The sequence below is a fragment of the Macrobrachium rosenbergii genome, chromosome 30, assembly GCF_040412425.1.
Source record: "Macrobrachium rosenbergii isolate ZJJX-2024 chromosome 30, ASM4041242v1, whole genome shotgun sequence".
Taxonomy (NCBI): Eukaryota; Metazoa; Arthropoda; class Malacostraca; order Decapoda; family Palaemonidae; genus Macrobrachium; species Macrobrachium rosenbergii.
In genome coordinates this window covers 21,112,081-21,122,080 of record NC_089770.1, presented here as the reverse complement: position 1 = coordinate 21,122,080, position 10,000 = coordinate 21,112,081, and the positions used below count along the sequence as shown (strand labels likewise).

Sequence of the window (10,000 nt, the reverse complement as noted above, 5' to 3'; positions counted from 1 at the left end):
ACATAGCTCTCTCTCTCTCTCTCTCTCTCTCTCTCTCTCTCTCTCTCTCTCTCTCTCTCTCTCTCTCTCTCTCTCAGCCTGGCCCCCTTGTTCCCTTTGTTTCCCATTTAAAGCACTCTGACAACCTGTTTTTTTTTTTTTTGAGACTTAATTGGATCGGGACACAAGCAACGAAGTACGCTCTAGGTATTTTGTAATGCGTGCCTTTCTGAGAGAGAGAGAGAGAGAGAGAGAGAGAGAGAGAGAGAGAGAGAGAGAGAGAGAGAGAGAGAGAGAAGAGAATTACTTTTGCTAGGAAAGGCTAATCCTTGTGACATTGTTATATATATATATATATATATATATATATTCTTTGTTGTTATATGAACTGACCTAGGCTCTCCTCTTTAGGGAGGGGGAGGAGGAGTGAGTCATTAACTGTGCTTAAAATTATCTTGATTGTAATCTTCCCTTAGCAGAGAACTACATAACTACATGACAGAATTAAAAGTGTTATGGGCGGTGGCGCCCTCAGAAGTTCTTTGTTGTTGTGATACTTGGGCGTACCTAAAGTTCAGGTATCTCTCTCTCTCTCTCTCTCTCTCTCTCTCTCTCTCTCTCTCTCTCTCGAGTAATGAGAACTATGTAAACGTATTCAATAAACAAGATGACAGAACACAGCAATAAGGTAAACCTTCGATTAAGATTAGATAAAGAATTATTTGAAAAATAAATTGCAATGTCTGTCAACATTGCAATAACTATGCACACTTATTTCCTTAGTCAGCAACCGATTCTGATTGTGTGTCTGTCAGTCAGTCTGCCCCTGACCGCGTGTCCCGGAGAGAGACACAACAATTGATGACGTCACGGTCTCCCGTAAGCATCGCTGACCAAGCGTCTCCATGGAAGGCGACATTATGGAGCGTATATAAAAATGTAAAGGAAAAAGAGGGATGGGAAGCAGTGCATTTCGTCGAGTGAAAGCTGTAGCCCATGAAGAGGAGAGAGAGAGAGAGAGAGAGAGAGAGAGAGAGAGAACTTTTAGGAGTTGAATCGGTAGTTCCGAATCTCTTAAAATTACAGTTATAGTTTAAGTCTGAGAATCTCTTTGAATTAAAACAAAGAGACAGAGTGGTACAATGAATATAAGCTCTTATTAGAGAGAGAGAGAGAGAGAGAGAGAGAGAGAGAGAGAGAATTTGTTTTAACACCACAGAAGTAGACGACGAGAAAGTAATTCCCAGTGAGAGAGAGAGAAAGAGGAAAAAGAGAAAGCTACCAAAGCAGTCATGCGTTTCTCGAAAGCAGCTTTTTTTTTCTACTGGAAACACGCAGAATATTTCTATTCCTTTGTACTGAGCTACACTAATTGGTATTCATTAACTTTTCTCTTTTCCCGCTGTTTGATGCTGTTTTTCCTCGAGTTTGGAATTTCATGTTGTAGACTTGAACTATGTCGTACCATCATTCAGACTTATTTTAGCAGTTAAGGCATGAAATGTGACAATGACTGGTTTCTTGCTCGCCTTGGGAGCAGCAGCCAACTAATCGATAAAGATGTACATGAATAGTTACATGGTCCTAAATACAACGCATTTTGTTTTATACATAGATACATATATAATGTATATTTGTATATATATGTATGTGTGTATACATAAATACATACATACATACATAAACATTTCAATGGCCACAATAATAACCTAACTTCTGTCTCGGCCTTTATAGGTTTTAGTGGAAATCGTATCCAGTCCTATTAGGAAATAAAGTCAAGGTGTCAACTGGCTATTGTAGTGAGGTACACATAGAATTGGTGAAGGTTACCACGAGAGACTGACTCTCTCTCTCTCTCTCTCTCTCTCTCTCTCTCTCTCTCTCTCTCCACCTTGTAAAATCGCGAATGTAGGTTTAATATTAATGTACTGAACGTTATTCTGATAATCGATGGTAGGAACCAGCGTTGCCAAAACAGAGCTGTTTATCATCACGCTGTGTGGCCGTAATGAGAAATCGTTAAACTGGCTGACCAGTTTCTACAAATACCACTTACGAGTTTTATTGCTGCTTGTGCTGGCAGCGAAAATGAGGAAGACTGGGTAAAAGGAATTTATTTTTAAATCATAGTTATTTATATTGAAACCTGGTAAACGATTCAGCCGCCAACGCAGTTATTTGACTGTGATTATTGTCTTGTTTTTCCGTATCACTGGAACGGTTTACACACATTTATAACATATATATATATATATATATATATATATATATATATATATATATATATATATATATATATATAAATAAAATATATATATATAAATAAAATATATATGTATATATATGTATAAATAAAATATATTTAGGTGTATATATATGTGTGTATGTATGTATGCATGTATGAAAGTATAATGCATGAATGCATGGTTAAACTTGCAAGTACTTTTTGTGCAGTGAACATGCAAAATACTATCAGCATTAATGGTTTAATGAATACGTCATACAGTTTTTGCTGTATTTTGAATTCTACGTATGACCCTTCATTTTATTGAAAAGCTACGCGTTCCTGCATGAATTTTAGAATAATAATAATGCATACTGATAATGAACATAAACATTTGGTAGCCTTTCGGAATGAAACACACCTCTAGTGGCCCTGCCATGCCCAAGGTCACAGAGTAATTAGGGGGTATGCTCAGGCGTAGAAAGATTGCATCATTCCATTGGGACGACATTTTTCTGCCCACGCCCACAGCGGAGATAAAATTCCTTTTGTTACACGCAGACGATGTGGCTTCCTCCACCTACACTAGGCATACGCGGCTGTCGGCCAAGGGGCCCCTTCTTCAGGAAGTGAATCACGAGTTTGTTGTCTCATTTCGAGGAACCAAGTTGGATGTTTCATATTTGTAAATTTATAAATTTATATAACTTTTTTTTTTCATCTCAACGTGCATTTCCTTCAAGAGGTTGTATCCAAGCGTTGGTACCCTTGTAGTTTAGCTAGTGATTTTAGGTTGTAACTAGTCCATTCCCGGCCCCTTGGATGTTCACAAGTCATGTGACACATTTACACACACACACACACACACACACACGAGAAACCCACAGAAAAGTAGAAAATTAAAGACTGGGTAGCAAGCTCTTTCGTGCACTGCGTACATTACGAAGAAGTAGATGTAACGAACGAAAATGTATTTTTCTCCTTTCCAATAGCTTTCTACCGATATATTTTTAAGTGAGTTTTGGGACTATATATAATATGCATACTTATACATTATATAATATATATTATATACATATATATATAAAATGTGTATATGTGTATATGTATATGACTCTGTTGTATTTTGATTTGCAGGGAATATTCACGACCAGTAATTGGCACTGCCTTATTTATTTACTGCACTGTAATTGGCACTCTCTTTTGCTCTCTCCTTCTCTTTTTCACTTTGGTTATTCCTTCATGGCTGTTCAGTGCCAATAATCGGGTTTCCTTGGTAATAAAATGTAGTGGGGCCAAGGTATATATGTGTATGTATACACAGTATATACGTATATATATGTATATATATATTTATATATCTGTATATATTTATATAAATCTGTATATATAATATATATAAATATATATATATATATATATATATATATATATATATATATATATATATATATATATATATATATATATATATATATATTTCTTCTGACTTTATTTTATGTAATTGAGACCTTGCACCTTCCTCTCCTTACTTTAGCGATTCAGGCGGTGGCTGAAGAGAAATTCCCCTTCCCCAGACTTTTCCACTTCCATGGAAAATGTGGTGAATTTCTAGGATAAAGTGAAAGAAATTTAAGCGCAGTATTTCCCAGTTTCATTTTCGTTCTCTCTTTAATTTTGCTCCTGTATGTGCCTCTCTCTCTCTCTCTCTCTCTCTCTCTCTCTCTCTCTCTCTCTCTCTCTCTCTCTCTCTCTCTCTCTCTCTCTCCCAACTTTTTCTCCCTTATTAATACAAATACGGTGCTCTCCATTTAAAGCTTGTATTTATACATGAGTTGAGTCTTCGTTGAAATTGTATTGTGTGCTATTGGGCAGCTGTCTCCCCCCCTCCCCCTGCATGCGCGCGCACGCACACGCTGTCTTGCAGGGTAATAATGTATTCTCTCTACCGTTGGTCCACCGATCAGGGAAGTAAAGATGCATTGTATTTAGACGAGTGACCATCAAGAAATTCCCCATTCCGTTGTCATATGTGTTAAAAAAAAAAATATATATATATATATATATATATATATATATATATATATATATATATATATATATATATATATATATATATATATATGTGTGTGTGTGTGTGTGTGTGTGTGTAGTGTGTGATAATATACATATGTGTATTATATATATAGATTTTTATATATATTTATACATATATGTATTATATTTTATACATATTTATACATATATACATTATATAGTATTCATACATATTATAGATACATATATGTATACTGTATATACATACATACATACATACATACACACACACTCACACACCCACTCACGCAGACCACTCGGCACCAACGTAATGAGGGGGCCCATCCTAAATTTAATTTTCCTTTAATCTTAGAGTTCGTCTGTTCCTTTTTTTTTTTTTATATCTTGTTTTGGTTAGCCTGGAATGAAAACTGGATGTGCCCTCCTCTGGCCAAATGCCCCGCTGCTATTAGCAACATGCAAGCGCTAATGCTTTTAATTCTGTTAATTAGATTTCTTGTGTAATTCCAAGTTCCCTTGTGAATTTGTCAGTGGTTCCGGATTGGCAGATTTCTCTGGGACTTCTCGATGGATTTTGTGTTTCATTTCATATGTATCTTCAGAATTGTGGAAGTTATTATTAATATAATTATTTTAATTAGTCATAGGTTGGTGACTAATTAAAATTCAGCCTGCCTACCAACCCGCCTGTTATAGTCACCCTGCCTGCTATAATAATAATAATAATAATAATAATATTATTATTATTATTATTATTATTATTATTATTATTATAGCATCAGTAGTAGTAATAATAGGAGTTATAGTAGTACCGATATCACGTGCAACTTGCATAAGCATATTTCTAACAAATTGCCTATATTTATGAAGTTGCAAAACCAGTCTTATTTCATTTTAAGTATTATGCAGTATTGAACCAAATTGCTTTCTCAGAATCAAGGAGAGGAGAGAGAGAGAGAGAGAGAGAGAGAGAGAGAGAGAGAGAGAGAGAGAGAGAGAGAGAGAAGGGGCGGGGGGTTTGGTGTTGAAGGATATGCTCTGCACTTATCTGCAAATATTTCTTGCAGTGACCCACATTTTGCAGTCTGGCAGAAACAGGTTGCAAGAGAGCAATTCATATGTCTACGGGACCACCTCCCCCCCACCCAGGGAAGGGGTGGGTGGATTGAGGTTGGCACCCTCATTGAGAACCATCACGCATACGTGGAATCGCAGTTGCGTATTGTACTTGATTGCTTCTTGAAGGATGTCTTGTGGTTTCTTTTTCTTAAAAAAAAAAAAAAAATACTGTTTGTGTACTCAAATTTGGGATCTTTTTTGTGCTAATGGAGTAACAGCCAGAATAGCTGTAATGGTAAAGGGGAGACTTATGAAGCAGTTAGAAATGTGTCGGTAATTTGACGTTTGAGAGAGAGAGAGAGAGAGAGAGAGAGAGAGAGAGAGAGAGAGAGAGAGAGAGAGAGAGAGCCTTAATGGTTGGATAAGTGTACGCTTTTACGTAAAGTTACCAGAGAGAGAGAGAGAGAGAGAGAGAGAGAGAGAGAGAGAGAGAGTCATAAATTGTTAGATATTTATACACTTCTTAAGTAAAGTTTCTTTAGGGTGAGGAGTGACTATTCAAGATACTAAAGCGAGAGTCGGTTGAATAAAAACAGTACACGGAATGTAAGATTCTCTTAGAGAGAGAGAGAGAGAGAGAGACTTTTTAAGTAAATTTTTCCTAGGCGTATTAAATAGTTCCGTGCGGATGGAAAGGTAATTAATTCATGTCACATGTAAAAACAGAGAGAGAGAGAGAGAGAGAGAGAGAGAGAGAGAGAGAGAGAGAGAGAGAGAGAGCATCCGGCTAAGTCATGACCGTATATCTTGCCCAGTGTATGTGAACTGGCTCACTTTTTCTCCCTCCCCTCTGTCTTTTTAATGACATTTTACATGCAAAGTGCATACCATTCCGTCCCACCATCCCCGTTTTCCCTTCACTCTCTCTCTCTTGCCGGAAATTCTGCTTTCTTCCGCTTATGTTTCTCTCTCTCTCTCTCTCTCTCTCTCTCTCTCTCTCTCTCTCTCTCTCTCTCTCACAAGTTTTACATGTGAAATGAATTATTACCTTTCCATCCGCACGGAACTATTTATTATGCCTGAGAAAATTTTGCTTATAAGATCTCTCTCTCTCTCTCTCTCTCTCTCTCTCTCTCTCTCTCATAAAAATGCAATTTAAGGGCAACCGTCCCCCTGTCACTTAGTCCTGCGGGGGCTCTTTCATCCTGCCTGGAAGATATGTGACCAGATCCCCGGGTAAAATGGAAAGGGTTTTCTTTTATAAGCAAAAGAGAGGATTTATCTCCGACCGTTGGGTTTTGTACGTTTGTAGTGTGGGTGCTACTGTTCTTGCACTTTTCCGTATTTATTTCTGTTTGCCGTTCTTTTGTCACGGTCGCCCGTGTTCTTAACACTTTTTTTCGGGGTGAGGTTGCTGGCCCCACGCCCATGCCCCACCGAGAAAGTATTGAGTGGTTTACTTACTGTCTCTTCCTACAGTAACGTTTGACCGCAGTTAAACACCAGTCTTTGGTTGTTAGTTTTAAGAATGAATATATCTTATTTGTCCATTATAAAAAGTACTGTGGTGATTTGTATTACATATAAATTAAAGTATTTTATTTCCTGGCATTTTAAATTTTGGTGATAGGAACAGTTTTATGTTCATTCTGTTTTTATATGCGAATTGTAACTTCTATATTTTACGACATAATGAATAATGACAACAAACACAACATATGGGAAACATATAAATATACCATGATCTTGGTGTTTTTGCCATTTCTTTTCTCCTTTTTGGGGAAAATCTTGACCTTTTTTCACGGAAAACTATGATTATAAACCGCAGTTTCCTCTCGCTGCAACCTTGCCTTTTTGAACCATACTTTCCACCCTCGTAATTCGTATCTGTCAGACAATAAATCGAGCTGACATCCTTGAGCTTTCTCTCAACTGTTTATTGGCACCGGAAGTATAGGTTCTCGAGTCTCATTTGTAATTATTAAGGCTTAATATTTGACAACGAGAGGACGAAGGCGTAGGCACTACTTCGGTTGTTAGTCGTAACCAATGTTGCCTTATTTATAAGCCTTACGGAAAGATCAGGTGTGTAGCGATGTCCAGCCGATTGATAGTATTTCCGTGGGTAGACATATGTATACACGTTGGCATATGTGAATGAGATTCAGGAATGAAATGAGGAGGCATATTGGTAATGCTTTCACAGTCACTCATGCATATGCATGCGCATTTTATAATACTGCGCACGACATTGCAGACGAAAAGCAGTACACCGTGAGCGCAGTCAGGTATTAAGTTCAGGCTTGTTCGTTATTCCAGCAGAATAATAATAATAATAATAAATAATAATAATAATAATAATAATAATAATAATAATTATTATTATTATTATTATTATTATTATTATTATTATTTACCTCCATAAGTAAGCAGTTTTCTCCTTTGGGGGTGGCTCAAGAGAAAGGCACGCCAACAGTCACTACAACGTTCATCATCCTTGTACTGATGAATATATTATTTATTTATTTTATTTTTATTCAGTAGATGAAACCTATTCACATGGAACAAGTCCGAGGGGCCAATGACTTGAAATTCAAGCTTTCAAAGAATATGTTGTTTCAACCTCCCACCACAGACCCCACACCGCGGCAGTAACTGATCATGATACAGAGTCAGTGATGTTTTCATGGCCCCGGGGGAGGCGCGAGCTAAGTGTGAAGAAAACTTTCCACATCATCCGCTTCATAAGCCGACTCTAAAATCTTATCAACAGGATGTAAACCCCTTCTACACACTCCCCTGTGTTGCAAAACAACAGTAGTTTATCATTGCTATTTCTGTATCTGTAATTTTGGTTGTTTTGAGAAAACTGTCGACCTGTACAAATTGCCTGCTGCAATTTCCCTGAAACAAAGAAAGAACGAAATGAGAGATAATTAAGACTTAATTTCCACCAAACAAAGGGAAAGCAGCATTACTTTCCAAGGTCAATTAACCTGCCAAGGTCAGGAAGGGTCATGGGAATTGCTTTGGAGGGAGTATAGTACAGTCTCTTTATTTATACATTAAAAATCTAATTGCATGTAAATTCTTGCTACTGGTATAAATGAAGCTTCTAGAAAAGATATGTGCAGGAGAGCAAACGGAGAGAAGACAGGAAAGTATAATAAATCAAGCAGTAAATGTAAATATATTTTTTTTCTTCATTATGCCGTTTCCCAGAGCACGGGGTGGTTTCAGAGAATGAACAAAATAACGATCAGTGGAACGTTGACATTTCAATATTTCCAGCTTCCTACATATGTACAAAAGTCTCATTAGCATCCCATCCAATCATCCCACACACGGTACCTTTCACCTCTGTCCTGAGCACAGTCGGGCACTTCCAGGATATAAATAAGTTATTTTCCAGTAACTCGCACTCCTATCAGCATTTTATGGTACCCTTCAAACTCCAGAATTATAAACTCTTTCAACGCCCTCCATTCTTTATTTCGGATTACTCGGACCATTCTTTTTACCTTTTATAAATAACGTTGCCTACCCGCCCTTCCAGTTCATACGTCATGTATGGTACGTAAACAGTACTTTTCAACCTTTAATCTTTATTTCATTAGATTTTAACATTATAAATAATTTACATAAAACAGCAATATACATAACATTCCAGTGGAAAAGATCTTATTTAAAAATATGTAGCATCTGTTTTTAGTGATTTTTTATTTATCATTCTGTTAGATTAAAGTCTGATACAGTGACACTAATCAGTAGTCGGATGCAGGTCACAATTACACCGAAAAAGTCAAAAGGGAATAGAAGAGCATTTGCTCTTTTATGTCTCTGTAATGTAAATTTTCCACTTATGCGCGTGAGAGAGAGAGAGAGAGAGAGAGAGAGAGAGAGAGAGAGAGAGAGAGAGAGAGAGAGAGAGAGAGAGACGTGACGAATGGTTTCACGCCATGGGATGTTAATTACCTCGTGAAGGTCCTCACCTTTTTAGGCATGTAGTGATATATACTTTGGAGCAACCCTGATCACCCACGACTGATTCTCTCTCTCTCTCTCTCTCTCTCTCTCTCTCTCTCTCTCTCTCTCTCTCCACACCACGACTGGGACTTACAACAGTTGACTGATCACCAGGTACATAATTCACCGTTTCGACGACGGAGGCACATTCGCGGGGGATCGAACCCTACAATTCTGCCTACTGAGGTCAGAGCGTTTCCGCTTACACAACTAGGGGAACCAAAAGAGAGAGAGAGAGAGAGAGAGAGAGAGAGAGAGAGAGAGAGAGAGAGAGAGAGAGAGAGAGAGGGTAAATACAATGGAAGGGATGATTGCTGTCGTAAAGTTTTGTTGCCGAACTCCTCTTAAAGCCTCAAAAGTTTAGTTTAACTCTCATTTCCTTGGTAACAGTTTTGTAACGAGGGCTGAATTACTTGCAAACGTTCCTCGTTACGCCGCGTCGTTAGGGCAACGTCAGGTTCCTCGCAAAGTTTACAAATAGAGAATCCTGAAAACGTTGAGTTCTACGTAAAGTTTCTCTCGGTTGTTTACTGAACATTGAATTCCGCGCAGTTGTTCTCTTTTAAAGTGAAGTTAACAATGATGACGATAAGAAAACTTAACATTCTAGGCCAGGTTTTTCCCACGAGTTAAGTCCTTGGCTTGAATACCCTA

General features: G+C 37.6%; 1 protein-coding gene across 11 annotated transcripts in view; it reads left to right on the top strand.

The window, feature by feature from the left end:
- LOC136855123 (sodium/calcium exchanger Calx-like) overlaps positions 1-10,000 on the top strand; it is a 249,375-nt gene that overhangs the window by 50,081 nt on the left and 189,294 nt on the right. The window lies entirely within an intron of this gene.